Below are 15,391 nucleotides of genomic sequence, written 5' to 3'. Positions count from 1 at the left end.
TAATCTTTCATATCTTTTGGGGGGTGCAAGGATGCATAGTTTGCAAAAAGTGCTGGTTTATATGTGTGTGTGTGTGTGTGTGTGTGTGTGTTTCCTCTGCTGGGGATTGATCTCAGGGCCTAGCACATTTAGACAAGCGTTGTACCCTTGAGATATACACCCAGCTCTTGTTTTACCTTTTGTGATATTTGGTAGTCTTTAAATAGAATAGTTATCCTAGAAATTGTCTTAGTGGTTAAAAGAACAGAGCTGGGATTAAATTCTGACATTGGTACTTGTTCATGTGACAGTGTTCTAAGACAATTTTATTAAAGTGTTTATTCAGTACCTAGCATGTTTTTAAGTAATCATTTTTCTAAAAAACGGTAGGCTATTGTTATCAAAACTCTGTGTATGTTTATTAGATAAGCTATGTGTAGTCCCCTTTGTTGCTGAGCCAAAGAGTCTTGTGGGTTGGTTGAATTAGGTGCTTTAGCAGTGCTGGTCTTGTAATAATAATTATAACATCTTTATTGAACTCTTACTTTGGACCAGGTGCTCTACTAAGCATTTCTGTGTTAATTATCGTGTTCATGAGAAAGATACTCTTAATTATTATTTTTAAAGGTGAGGACATTGAGACTTGAGAAGGTTTTGCTAGGGAATAGCAGAACCCAGTAATAAAACTTATATTTTAAAATTGCTTTTTACTCCCCAAATTGTGGGTAGACTGCTGTACTTGGTGTACTTTTCCAAGTATTTGCACTTTCAGTTAAGCTGTGACTGTAGAAATGAAGCAAAATGCTGGTCTGAAGACATACAGTTACCTAATTTTGTATTTTGAATAAGAAGTAAGTTCACTTCTTACTTAGCAGTAATTTATCTGTAATAGTTACTCATGTAAATGAAGCATGCATTTACTCTAGAGTAGTTTTTCTCAAAGTGTGGTTCATGGGTCACTTACATCTGTATCACTCAGGGTGATGGTTAAAAGTACAAATTTACATCATGATCCATTGACAGAATCACTTGAATGGGATCCTGGGTTCTTCATTTTTAAATAAACTCCCCTCATGGTTCTTTTGTATACCAGTTTGAGAACCATTGGTATTGATAATGTGTTCCTGGTTCACCTATATACACATTGTCCATCAGCTTTTCTATCCTTAAGAATTCAAGGATAATTTTTAACAATCCTTCAGATTGTTAACATGTAGTCATGTGAACGAATAAGCAGTCTCATATACTAATGATTAAATGTGAACTAGTTATTCTGTGCTAGTGATTTTAGGAACATGTTTATGTAGTATTAAAAGTATTCATAAACCTCGACTCAGTCACCCTACCTTTAGGGATTTATCCTAAGGAAATAATCAGAGATTCACAGGAAAATTGAGGCACAGGCATGTTCATACCAGTATCAATTATAATAGTGAAAACTGGAAACAATTCAGTTTCAAACATCAGAGAAACAGTGACATTATTTATTATATTCATTTGTTTGGACTATCACCCAGCCTTAAAACATCATATTGGGAAGATTATTACATACATAATAAAATACTTATGACGGATATAAAAATCTCAAAGAAAGAAAGTAAAATTGTGATAATACTATATGCACTCAGTACACATAGAGTTAGGTTAAAACTAAAATTAAATGAAATTGTCATTTTTGTAGGCCAGAAATGGTTGAATGCCAGCATTTTCATTATAATACAGCACTAGCTTTTTTTTTTTTTTTTTTTTTTTAAGTTGTAGGTGGACACAGTGCCTTTATTTTATTTTTATGTGGTGCTGAGGATTGAACTCAGTGCCTCAGGCATGCTAGGTGAGCGCTTTATCCCTGAGCCACAACTCTGGGTGCCCTGGCACCAGCTTTTAAAGTTTGTATTCATATTGTTGAGGAAAAGACCGGAAGGAAATACAACAAATTTATAAGGTAATTATCTCTGCATGGTGAGATTGTAGATAATTTAAAAATAATTCTTTGCATGTTTTTATTTTCAAATTTTCTAAGTCTTAGATTTGACCCTTGTAATGAGGCAAAATAAATTTCTAACAAAAACAGTTATTGAAAACAGTTGGAAAGCTTCTGTGACAGTCCCAAGTAAAATTTTGGTAATCTTTTAAGGAAGCATAAAAACCTATCTGTTACTCATTTTTCTTAACTTTTTTTTATTTGATAATGAGTATATTTATGTATATTGAACATATACACCTGTGTTAGACAGTTTTCTGTTGCTGTAACAATTACCTGAGGTAAACAATCTAAAAACAGGAAAGTTTATTTTGGATTTTGGTTTCAGTTCATTGTTGATTAACCCTAGCTTTTGACCCTGTAGCAAAATAATATATCATGGCAGGGGAGTACACAGGTGGCAGGCAAAGGGAGGAGGGGCCAAGGTTCCAGTATCCCCTTGAGTGCATTTTCCAATGACTTAATTTCCTTTCTCTAGGTCCCACCTGCTGAAGGTTCCACCACCTCCCAACAGCACCACAGGCTAGCAATCAAGCTCAGTTACTTGGGAGGCTAATGCAGAAGGATCATAAATGTAAGGCCAGTCTGGAAAACTTAGCAAGAACTCAACAGAAGTCTTTTATTGCTGAGTAATATTCCATTGTGTATATATATATATGCCACAGTTTATCTTTATTCATTCATCTATTGAAGGGCATCTGGGATGGTTCCAAAGTTTAGCTATTGTGAATTGAGCTGCTTTAAACATTGATGTGGCTGTACAACTGTAGTATGCTTGTTTTAAGTCCTTTGGGTGTAGACTGAGGAGTGGGATAGCTGGGTCAAATGGTGGTTCCACTGAAAGTTTTCTAAGGAATCTCCATACTGCAGATTGGTGCAACCAATCTGGATTTACCTTGGTGATAAAGCATTTACCTTGGGTTCAAACCCCAGCCTCACCAAAAAAGAAAGGGATGGGGAGTGTGGGGGGGATGGGCCTTGAAGTAAGATATTAGTGAGGTAAAAACCTAAACCCAATACTTAATATGATCTGAGGCAAATCTGTAATAGTTTCAGTGTCTCCTTAACTCTAAAGTGAAGTTAATCGCTAGTCAGCGTTTTGGGTGAAGATTAAAACAGATAACAGGGCTGGGGTTGTGTGGTAGAGTGCTTGCCTAGCATGTGTGAGGCCCTGGCTTCGATCCTCAGCACCACATAAAAATAAACAAATAAAACAAAGGTATTGTGTCCAACTACAACTAAAAAATAAATATTAAAAAATATAGCAATATAAAACACCAAATACCTGGTATATGGTAGATTTGTCAGGACATAGTATATATTACTCTTAAACCATAATTTTAAAATTAAAATATAAAGCATACTAAGGTGGAAGGGAGATGGATACCTTCCTTTCAGATTTTCAGCATGGTAATTTTCAAACTAAATATGACATAGATTATTAATTTAAGTCTATTTAATGTTATAAATTAAATTACAACTGAGGTTTAAAATAACATAATCTAAAAGGAAGATTTAAAAAATATTTATTTGTTTTAATCAGTTATACATGACAGCAGAATGCTCTTCGATTTATTGTACACAAATGGAGCACAATTTTTCACTTCTCTCGTTGTACACGAAGTAGGGTCACACCATTCACGCACTCATACATGTTCTAGGGTAATGATGTTCTTCTCATTCCACCATCTTTCCTATCCCCATACCTACCTCCCTTGCCCAATCCAAAGTTCCTCCACTCATCCCATGCCACTACCCCACCCCGCATTATGGATTAACATTCATTTATCAGAAAACATTTGGCCTTTGACTTATTTCTCTTAGTATGATATTCTCTAACTCCATCCATCTACCTGCAAATGTATGATTTGATTCCCTTTTATTTCTAAGTAATTTTCCATTGTGTATATATACCACAGTTTCTTTGCCCATTCATCTATTGAAGGGCATCTAGATTGGTTCCACAGTTTAACTACTGTGAATTGAGCTGCTATAAATGTTGATGTGGCTGTGTAGCTGTAGTATGCTGGTTTTAAGTCCTTTATGTATAGACTGAGGAGTGGTATAGCTGGGTCAAATGGTAGTTCCATTGAAAGTTTTCTAAGGAATCTCCATCCTGCTTTCCAGATTGGTTATAGATTATATATTGGTTATATAGATTTTGCAGTCCCACCAGCAATGTATGAGTGTGCCTTTTTCCCAACATCCTCGCCAACACTTATTGTTGTTTGTATCTTATTAAGCTAATAGTTGCCATTCTCACTGAAGTGAGATGAAATCTTAGAGTAGTTTTGATTTGCATTTCTCTAATTGCTAGAGATATTGAGCATTTTTTCATATACTTGTTGACCGATTGTATATCTTCTGTGAATGATCTGCTCAGTTCCTTAAGTCCATTTATTGACTGGGTTATTTGGTTTTTTGGTATTAAGTTTTTTGAGTTCTTTATATATCTTGGAGATTAGTTCTGTATCTGATATGTGTGTGGTAAAGATTTTCTCCCATCTGTTCACCCTCTCTTCACGTTATTGATTGTTTCCTTTGCTGAGAAGAAGCTTTTTAGTTTGAATCCATCCCATTTATTGATTCTCGATTTCATTTCTTGTGCTTTAGGAGTCGTGTTAAGGAAGTCAGGTCTTAAGCTGACATGATGAAGATTGGGCCTGCTTTTTCTTCTATTAGGTACAGAGTCTCTGGTCTAATTCTTGGAATTCTTGATCCACTTTGAGTTGAGTTTTGTGCCTGGTGAGAGAGGGAGTTAATTTCATTTTGCTGCATATGGATTTCCAGTTTTCCCAGCACCACTTGTTGAAGAGGCTATCTTTTCTTCATTGTATGTTTTTGGTGCCTTTGTCTAATATGAGATAACTGTATGTGAGTTTGTCTCTGTGTCCTCTATTCTGTACCACTGGTCTACATGTCTGTTTTGGTGCCAATATCATGCTGTTTTTGTTACTATAGATTTGTAGTATAGTTTGAGGTCTGGTATTGTGATGTCTCCTGCTTCACTCTTCTTGCTAGGGATTGTTTGGCTGTTCTGGGTCTCCTATTTTTTTCAAATGAATTTCATGATTGCTTTTCTGTTTCTATGAGGCAAACCATCCAGTTATAAAGCAATATATATGTCTCTGAAAAACACCCAGATTCTGAAAATTTTAGTCCCTAAAAATAGGGACAAACCACTCAGAAGCCTGTGCACCATTGTACTGTGTGTTCTAACAAACTCAGTAACCATTCTAATAAAAATATTAATACACTTAAACATTTGCAACCAACACCAGTTAGTTCTAAGATTTATGTTTTCTCCTTTGACATTCATTTCTACTTATGATCAATTTGTCAGAATTCATCAGTTGATCCAGGATGTGGTCTTTCATTCCTCCACCCTTTAAAACATAAATACAAAGAAAATATTTTCACAGCTTCTTTATCTCTACCTGCAGCCTCATGAGGTGGTTTAAATTTGAAGCCATTAATGAGTCCCCAGTTGTCCCTTCTATAGAATTTAGTTTATTCTTTAAAATCATGATATATTGATAAGGCTGTCTTAGTGAGAAAGCTTGTCTCTTATGGCTTTAAAACATCCCTGCGCTATGAAAAATTATGGGTCAAAGTGACTTTCACACTATACTGACCACATCTTTAATGATGAATGAATGAACTAATTCACACTAAAGAAACATGTCTTGTAGGGAAATGGACTGTAGTCTCTCCCAGTCCCATTGTTTTGTTGTTGATACTTCGTGTATTGAACTGTATTTGTGTATTTTCTTGTTTATTCTTTCTGTGTTATTATTTTCAAGCATCTCTCCCGTGTGAGGAGGGAAGTAATGGTTGGTGGAATGGGCTTATCAGTACTAGTCATTCCTTACACTTACATGTATAGCTTTATGTTTTATAAGCTGTATGGGTTATCTCATTTTGTTGTTGTTGATAATTATTGTGTATTACTTGTTTTGTTTTTGCAGTGCTGGAGATCATACCCAGGTCTTCTGCATGCTAGGCAAGCACTTTCCCTTTGAACTCCATCACCAGTCCAGCTTGCTGTGTATGTCAAATAGTATGGTATTCATTTAGGTGTTATCATTCCCACATAGTAAAAGAAAGGGCTTTACAGTTAGGCAAACTTGTGACTAAATCAAATTTATATTAAAGAGTTGTGGCTTTGTGAGGGTTATGCTGATTATTTGGTACAATTCTTTTTTTTTTTCTTAAGCTTTTCCCCCTTATTTTTATTGGTACATTGTAATCACAATATAATAATGTAATTTGGACAGTATTATTCCTCAGTTTTTTTCTCCCCTTCTCCCTCCCCTAGTTCCTTTCCTCTACTGTACTGATCTCTCTTCCTGATAGGATTCTTTTGAAAATGTTAAGATATAATTAATACTCTCTTTACCTTTTTTTTGGTCATTATGGTATATGTACTTGATTCACTTCCTCACCTGTCTTTTCATAAGACTTTTAGGATTAATTGATTTCTGGCCGAGAAACGAAAGTAAAATCATCCCATTCCCCAGTGGATTAGAATGGAAACTGGTAATAAAATCAAGTATAACTCCAAGAGGGGACATTGAAAGAGAACCAAGCTGGGTCTATAAGGATTACACATGAAATGTTACACATATTTATGCTGTATCAAGGTTATGACCATCTTGTCACATCAAGCTGAAAATGTCACCACTATTCTGGATAGTTGAGAATATTTAATTGGGAATGTGAGCTTTCTTTTACAGAGATGATGTTGTACTGGTTTTGGTTGGTTTGGTAATTAATCTATGAAACATTTGAAAAAGAAAAAAGACAGAATTTATATAAAACACCTAGTACAATGATTTGAACACAATACATGTTCATTCATTCTTTTTTAATGATGAAAGTGAATTGTTCAAAGTGAATGGTGAGTCAAAAGTCAGATTCACTGACTACCATATTCCTGTCTTCAGTTGTATATGAAAAAAAAAAAGAAACCAAACTGTACTATAGGTTCAGAAATGGAGCAATAAAGATATATACATATACTCATGAATGCACGTATACATGCAGATGCTCTTATTGATTTAAGGTTTGTACTTAGTTGATAAGTTACATTCATTCATATTCTTTTCTACTCAGATATTGATGGTGATGATGGTAAAAGATTGGTAGGGAAGCCTTCCACTTGATGGAAATTCTTGTTCTCTCATTAGACTACTGCCACTTTAGGGTGAAGGATGCTGTACTTAAGGTTATATCATCAGTCTAATTCATACCTGTTTGCAGTTTTCCAATAAATTATTTAAAAAAAAGTTTTCCTAGCTCAGTTATAGCACTCAGGCATTGGCAAATTCATTGTTTACTTTTTAAAAAGTGTGGTGTAGTATTATATACACTTACATAGTTATCTTACTTAACAAACTTTTTTAATTGTACATGGATAGAATGCCTTTATTTTATTTATTTTTATGTAGTGCTGAGGATCGAATCCAGTGCCTCATGCATTCTAGGCAAGTGCTCAGCCACTGAGCTCCAGCCCCAGCCCCAGCCCCAGCCCAGTTATCTTACTTTTTAATGAAATAAAAAATCTTGTATTTATATAGTAAAAGTGAGAGTCTGGTATTGTATATTTTGAATTTGATTAGCCTCTTTGACATCAGAAGAAATTCATTAAAACCCAGTGGTTGGTCAGCTGTGGCTAGTAGCCTAGTACACAAGTAAATTACTGTGTTGCATACTAGTGGAATAGTGGAATGAAGAATTGTATAAAAGTAGATGAACTACAGCTTCAAGGTATGTGTTGAATTCTCAGATTTGTTGAGTTTGTCAGACTGGGCGATTGTTATATGGCTAGCTACAGGAGCCATGAGTCTGAATATTCTACTAGTTTCTTGAATTATTAAGGCAGGCATCATAAACTTTGTCAGATTATTTCTTTCTGCTTTATTTTGGTAAATTGAAACTTATTTTGATGACTTATAATGAAAATCATCATCGAAAAAGTCCAGACGACTCTGATATGCGGATACTAATTCACAATGTGGGGGGGGGGGATAAAGATGCTTTAGAGTAGAACTGGGGGAGTGAAGGAAGAGGGAAGGGGCCATGGGAGTAGGAATGATAGTAGAATAAATCGGATGTTATTACCCTATGTGTATATATGATTGCATGACCTGTGTAAGTCTGCATCATGTACAACCAGAAGAGTGATATATCAAGATGCATTCTACTGTCATGTATAACTAATTAGGACAAATAAAAAAAATTGGGACTTGTTTAAAAAAAAAAAAAAAGTCCAGGACACTGGCTCTCTTGCTCATGTTGCTGAAGGAGTTCTTATTTGATTGGCAGATCTTATCTATAATGTTTTGCTTTTATATCTATTTCCATTTTTTTTTAGTAAACTGCAGATTTTTTTAAATTTTTTTTAAGTTGTTGATGGACCTTTATTTTATTTATTAATATGTGGTACTGAAGATTGAACCAGTGCCTCACACATGCTAGGCCAAGTGCTCTACCACTGAACTACAACCCCAGCCCCAAATGCAGATATTTTTACAAAAAATTTATACCTTGTGTATTAAGATAATACATTCTTGTAACTACTACATCCCTCAAACAGAAATTTTCTAGCTATCTCAGATACTCCTCCACATGCTTTGCTTCAATCATAACCCTTTCCTCCAAGTAACTTCAGGTTATTCTTAAGGTAATTACTTTCTGTGTTTATGATTTTTATAAGCTAAGTAAGTTCTTTTAGAGTCTAGATATCATTGTTTAATCTTGATTGAACAATGATATCTAGAATAACCTGAAGTTACTTGGAAAATTTAGCTGAAATTTCCAATTTTTTTTTTTTTTTTTTTGGTACTGGGGATGGAACCCAAGGGTGCTTATCTGCTGGAAAACATCTCTAGTCCTTAATATTTTGTATTTTGAGACAGGGTCTCGCTAAGTTGCTGAGGCTGGCTTTGAACTTTCGATATATTCTTGCCTTAGCCTCCTGACTCACTGGGATTACAGGCAGGCGCCCACCACACCTGGGAATCTTTAGCATTTTTAAAGAGAGTTTTTACTTTTTTTAAGTCTCTTAATCTGTGGGTGTTTCACTTTCCTTCCTTTTGTTTTTCTTAAAATTTATATTTGACATAGCTTTCAATAGTCTAGATTTGGCTGCATACTCATAATGCAGTTCAGTATATGCAGTTTATCAGGCCTCTTTATTTCTGGCAAATTGGCAGCTGATTCCAGAGGATTTATTAGACTTGGTTTGATCTCTTTGCCTAATGGGTGATGGCTTGCTCTATAGGAGTCACCTAGTGTCGGGTTTCTCTCCTTTTGTGATTTTAGCAGCTGTTGATACTTAGTACCTCCATCCATTAATTTATTGGAGGTTGTAAAATGATGGTGTTCTAATTTTTTTGTGTACTAATGGGAATAATTTTATAAAGAAATGCTTCCCCTTGTTTGCCATTTGATCCTTAGTGGTATAGTTCATTCAAAAAAGGTAGTGATGCTACATTATTACTCTATCATGCACTAGTTGAGATTAGACTATAACTGATAGCCAAAACCCTATAAATTTTTGCTGTTGATTAAACAACTATAATTTTATAAATTTTAGATTGGAGAAATAAAAATTTGCTAAATATATCTTGTATAGATTTTCCCAAATAATATCCAACAGTGGTTATCAAACTTAATTTTGGTACTCAAATGCTCATAAGAGATAGAGCTTATAAATGATTCTTTACTCTTGGAATTTTTACATAATAGTAAACTATGCAGCAGTGAGAATGAAAATCAACCAATTAAAGAGAACAACATAGGTCAATTTTATAGACACAATGAAACCAACAACAAACCCCCCACCCCCATAGACCAGACACTAGCGTATAAACTGTATTGGTCTATTTATATATAGTTCAGAAATAGGCAAAACTAATCTATGGTGTTGAAACTCATTGTGGTGGTCATTGTGTGTGTATATGTTGCAGGGGGGCAGACAGATGACAAGGACTAGTCTCTAGTTGCTAAAGGAGGTTCTAGAATAGCAATTCATGTTCTATTCTTTGATCTGGGTGCAGTTATTTTTTCATATATATGCTATATTTCAATAAAAAAGTCAAAAGTGAACACTTATGGTTTCCAGATTTTTGTGTGTGGGGGCGCATCTTGGCTGTTCACTGAATTACTTAAGAGCATCTTATTAAAAATGTACTTTGAGATTCAGTGGTAGGGCCCAGGTTATTGCTTTTTAATGTCTTCCACCTACAATGATTTGAACATGGTCCAGGGAACATTACTTTGTGAACAAGAATTTTGGAAAAAAAAATATTTCTTTGAAATTATGACTAATGTGACAATCAGCATTTATTAATTTTAATAAAATGATATATATTAAGTACAGAATAGCTCAATAGCCTAGAGCTCTATTTTGTAACTTTTTTTTTCGAAAGCATCAGATTCTTGGGTCCTTTTTATTTTTGTCACTAAACAGGAAGTACCCTGCTTTCCACCTACTTTTTTTTTTTTTTTAAAGCTCAGTGGAGAATTAAAATCTTGTTCAGTTTCTCAACACTCTGCTGGGGTTGCTAAGTGTTTTACTTTTAGAAGACTGCTTAAAGAATTTCAGATTTGTGTTACAACTAAATTGCAGATTATATTGCATATATAATATTGCATATTATAGGTCTGTAGAGTCAAACCTCAAATATTAAAGCTAATAATATTAAAGATCCTAGAGTATTAAAATTAGTTATTAGGCAAATAATGCAACATTGTGAACATTAAATGAATGTCAGGCACTCAAAATTGTTTTCTTTTCTGAAATTTAAAATAAAGCTAATGTTCATTGACTTTGAAGATCATTGACCCTGACATCAATTGACTATGAATAAGAAACACCTAAGAATCTCATTAAAAAGCAGATTCTCATTAGGTAGATCAGAAGTGGGACCCAAGGTCCTGCATTTCTAACAAACTCCTGAATGATGCCAGTAACAACTGGTTGAAGACTAAATTTTGAATAACGTGTTTCTACTCTTGTGTTTGTAAACACCTTTCCTCGACTGCCATTACTGCTGAAATTAGTCTGGTACATAGATGTGACAGTATTAGCTCCCTGATTGTATAACCCCTTTGATGAGTTTTAGTCTCAAGTTCGTCGTCTTTAGCACAACACATAAAGGATTTTCAGGAGTTGGATTCTACCTGTCTTGATGCTTATCTCAGTCTAATTTCCAGCAAATCTGTATCTACCCAAACCAGACATCCCACTTATTCTAAGTCTTAATTATTCATGTTTGTAATATATTTTTTCTACTCTATCCCAACTTGCCACAAGCTGTCCTTCGCGCAGGGCTCTACGTAGCACTAAAATCCTCAGTGACTTTAATTTTTTTTCCTTCCATTTTTTTTTTAAATTGATGCATTATAGTTGTACATGTTGGTAGGATTTATTGTTACAGTGACATTAGTGACACTGTGGCAGTGTGGTGATACTGTACAACTAGCTGAAGCAAGCTTGATTTTCTCTGAAGCAATGTAAATTCAACCTAAGGCTCAAAGATTTTCTATAGATAAAGCTGTAAGTAACAATGTAGCTTGAGAGAGACAGATGAATAAAAAAGAAAAAGAGGTTAAGAGGTATAGAAAATAGAGTAAAAGATCTAGTATGCATCTCATTTGAGTTCCAAAAAGGCAGGAAAGACTGGGGAAGAATCAGTATTTCAAAAGATAATTACTTTATGCATTTCCTAAACTGTTAAAATACACCTGTTATAACTGTTAGAAATAAATATGTAGTCAAACACAACATATTGTAGCTATAGAATAGTTAGGTTAAAGAAAATATTTAAAAAGAACTAGAGAGTAAAGAAAGTTAACCTAAAAAGAAACAGCAATTAGGTATTTTTTGAATTTTGCGTAGCAATTGTGGGAGCTAGGTGACAGTGGACTATTAACTTCAGTTTGCTGTCAGCCAAATTTTAATACCCAGTGCTGCTATCTTTCAAGAAAGGGGGCAAAATAGAAACCTATTTGGGGGAAATAAAGTTGTGATATTTATATATTATTTCTAGGATGATTGATGCTTGCATTTATCATGACAGTTTGGACAGCTGCAGACCGACCCCTTAAGTAACTGCTGCCTCCTATACCAGAGATGTCAAAGAAGGATCTAACCTTCATGCTGTATTACCAAAGCCAAAGAATGATAGCATCTGTGTAAATAACAGGAATTATCTTCTTCGGAAAGCACTTCCTTTTGTATTGTGTAAATCTACTCTTAATGTTTCAGCATTATGCATTCAAAAAATTAAGTCTCAGCCACAAACGTACAAGCTATAGTTTTTGGTTAAAAACTTTTCTGTATAATAATAACAAAGTGTTGCATCATTCAAAAATTTTAAGTATTACCCTCTATTGTAAAAAACAGCTACTTATTTTGAAAAGTCAGTTTAAAAATTTAACTTTGTTAACTTTAAAATTAACTTACAACAGAAGTCTGGAAAGATGTAGAAACATAGTTTTTGGATCTTCCCTCACCACTACCTAGAAATGAGCAACAAGACACCAAAACAAAAAACCCACTGGCAATATTTACACATGAGAGTATTTGTTCCCAGAACCCCGAAATACAACTGGGTAAGACTTGCTTGGTGTAAGTGAGGAAAAAGCAAAAGGAAGCAGTGGGGATCAGACCTGACAACAGGAGAGCTGCCCAAATACCTGGATGCTTGGCAGTTGAAACTGGTAGGTCTTCTGCCTACTTCAATGGGCCCTCAGCAGGAATTGTGAGGACAAGAATATTGTAGCCTTTGTGAACTGTCAAAACTGACCTGCCAGGGCCTTCTTTCATAATAGGGCCTCACAGTAACCAGACCTTGAGAGTAGAATAAAAATTGCACAGAATAGGGATAGAGGAAAGAGAAGGGTCAGATGAAAGTTGGGAAGAACAGAGCCAAGAAATCTCAGAAAGCAAGCTGCCCTGTTTGTTTTTAACACTGTATATAGAAGAACAAGGATTTTTGTAAAATTTGAATAACACTTTACATTATTTAGATTGACCACATCCAGAGCAAGGAAAACTCAACTCAATTTATGCTGAGACCACCCCTGGAACGCTTTTAGTTTTTGAGTACTTCATTTGCACAGGAACAGTCTACTTAAGTTCTTTGAGAAAGTCAAAAAGGATGGTGAGGAGTTTGAAGTCATGCCACGGGATAAATGATTTAATTAATCTGGGGGGCTATGCTTGGAAAATAAACTATATGATATTAGGATTAAATTTTATTTGTGTAGCAGCCAGAGAAATAGAAACCTCAAGGAGGAAGATTTTGCCTTAGTAAAAGGAAGAACTTTGTAAATATAAAATTGATCAAAAAATACAATATGTTGCTCAGGTAGTGGAGGCTGCTGATTACTAAAGGTATTTATGTAGAGATTCCATTCTCTCATCAGAAGAACTACCATTTATGGACTGCCTGCTATATGTCTCAAGTGCTAGTAAAAGCATTTGACATATATTAAATTAGCTAAATTTGAAGTAAATTATTCATATGATATGTTCATGATCTAGTTAAGAGAACATGGGAACCTATGACCTGGCTTCCAATTCATTCCTGCCATTTTTATTTATTTATTAAGTTTTTGTTTTTGCTTTTTTGCTGTGTTGGGGATGGCATGGCATTCAGGGGCTTGCACATGTTGTGCAAATGCTCTACTACAGAGCTAGATTCCCCAGCCCTCACTTCTGCCATTTATTAGCTGTTGTGACCTTAGGTGGGGCACTTAAATCTCTAGAATCTATTCTAAAGCTGTAAAATAGGACTAAATGAAAATAACCTCTGAAGGCTTCCAGTTTAAGAGTGTATTGTATGTGTCTTCATATGGTTCCTAATTCTCCTGACTACCTAGAATGGCAGTTTTCAGACTAGTAGATTGCAAACCCCTTTACACTCTTGCAAATGATTGAGAACCCCAAAGTATTTTGTTATGTAAATTCTATCTACTGATAATTGTTGTACTAGAAATTAAAATTAAGTAAATTTTAAAATGCATGTATGATACTATCATTTACCAGAGCAGTAGCATCTTCACAAGTTGTATAGCTGTATCCACTTGGAGGAGAGTGAGAATGGATAAGCCAGAACCTTTTTGGTGTTCTGAAAGTAGGTGTGACCTCTCAGACCTTCTAGAAAATCCCAGCAACTCCTAGGAATCCCCAGCCCACACTTTAAGAACCACTAACCCTGTTCCTAATCTTTGAAAGGTTAAAGAATGGTTTTCTTGTCACCTAAAAAGAGTTGAAGCTGTATTCTTTTTTATGTTTTTGGTTTGGAAGATAATTATTTAGGTAAGACTCAGTAGAGTTAAGATTTGAATTAGGAAAATCTCTAATGACTGCTGGTCTTATATCTTCTGAAAGCACACATAATTCATGATAAAGCAGCATATTTTAAAGCTTTTTAAAAATTGATAACAGAAGATTGTATAACAGCTAATAAGAAAATAGGACTACACGTTTCTGATCTGGGATTTTTTTTTTCCAGGTTTATGTTTGCACAGACCTTACCAGTTGAACATTCCTAAAATCTGAAACCTGAAGTGCTTTGAAATTCAAAACTGTTTGACTGTTGTATTGATGTACAAAATCCTTCTGATTTTGGAGCATTTGGATTTTTGATTTTTGATTTTGGGATACTCAACCTATGTGCCATACATGGCTTTTTGACATTTTAATTGCATTATCTCTTATTTAATTCTCACAGTAATTCTGTGAGATAAAGGTACCATTTTAAAATCCTCTTTTGCAGATGAAACAACTGAGATTTAAAGATGTTGAGTAATATGCCCAAGTTACATAGTTAGGTACTAATAGAAATAGTGTATGTACCTTAACTGCTAAACCTGGCTCTTAACCACTAGGTTTTACAGCCTGAATTTTAGGCAGCTATTTCACCATCAGTTTAACTTTGACGTCATGCAGAAATTATCTGTTCCTTAGTGTTGTTTGTTAATATTAATACTACTTATTCTAACCTATATGTAAAACTATTCGATCTGCTGGAGCCAGGAATGGTTTCTCTTTGACCACAGCACTGTGTGACTTCTACTGCTCTTAAGAGTGTTTTCAAGAGATAAGAGAGAAGTTCAGAGGATGACTACTTCAGATGTATAGTGCTTGAGAGGCAGGGTAGACACGTTCCCAGCCTCCTTTCTTCATCTGTAATATGGAATGCATATCAGAGGTTTGCCTTACAATGAAATCATTATTCATATGTACAGCTTTTAACAAGGTCTGGCACAAAGTAAGTTCAGTTAGGAAATATCTTCTGTAATATTTTGCAGTTGTGTTGAGAATTGACAGGGAAGTAAGATGATAAAGCTGGATAGATTCTTTGGGTTAAATCTATAGTTTTAATTTCATTGTTTTGCCTAAAATCTTATCAT

The 15,391-nt window shown here is 34.7% G+C and overlaps 1 protein-coding gene and 1 pseudogene across 9 annotated transcripts in view; both read left to right on the top strand.

The window, feature by feature from the left end:
- Positions 1-15,391, top strand: part of Fbxw7 (F-box and WD repeat domain containing 7) — a 186,768-nt gene that overhangs the window by 76,419 nt on the left and 94,958 nt on the right. The window contains exon 2 of one of the 9 annotated variants that reach the window (XM_015484476.2): positions 2,439-2,534. The exons of 7 other annotated variants lie outside the window; for them this stretch is intronic. The gene's annotated coding sequence lies outside the window, so the exon portion shown is untranslated. Of the gene's footprint in view, positions 1-2,438; positions 2,535-15,391 lie in introns of those variants that run through there. One more of the 9 variants, XM_048813524.1, reaches the window with a different exon arrangement.
- LOC125619767 lies at positions 4,934-7,985 on the top strand (annotated as a pseudogene).

The sequence above is a fragment of the Marmota marmota genome, unplaced genomic scaffold, assembly GCF_001458135.2.
Source record: "Marmota marmota marmota unplaced genomic scaffold, marMar, whole genome shotgun sequence".
In the NCBI taxonomy this organism is placed as follows: Eukaryota; Metazoa; Chordata; class Mammalia; order Rodentia; family Sciuridae; genus Marmota; species Marmota marmota.
The sequence above is the reverse complement of the archived record's forward strand: the minus strand, read 5'-3'. Positions and strand labels throughout refer to the sequence as shown.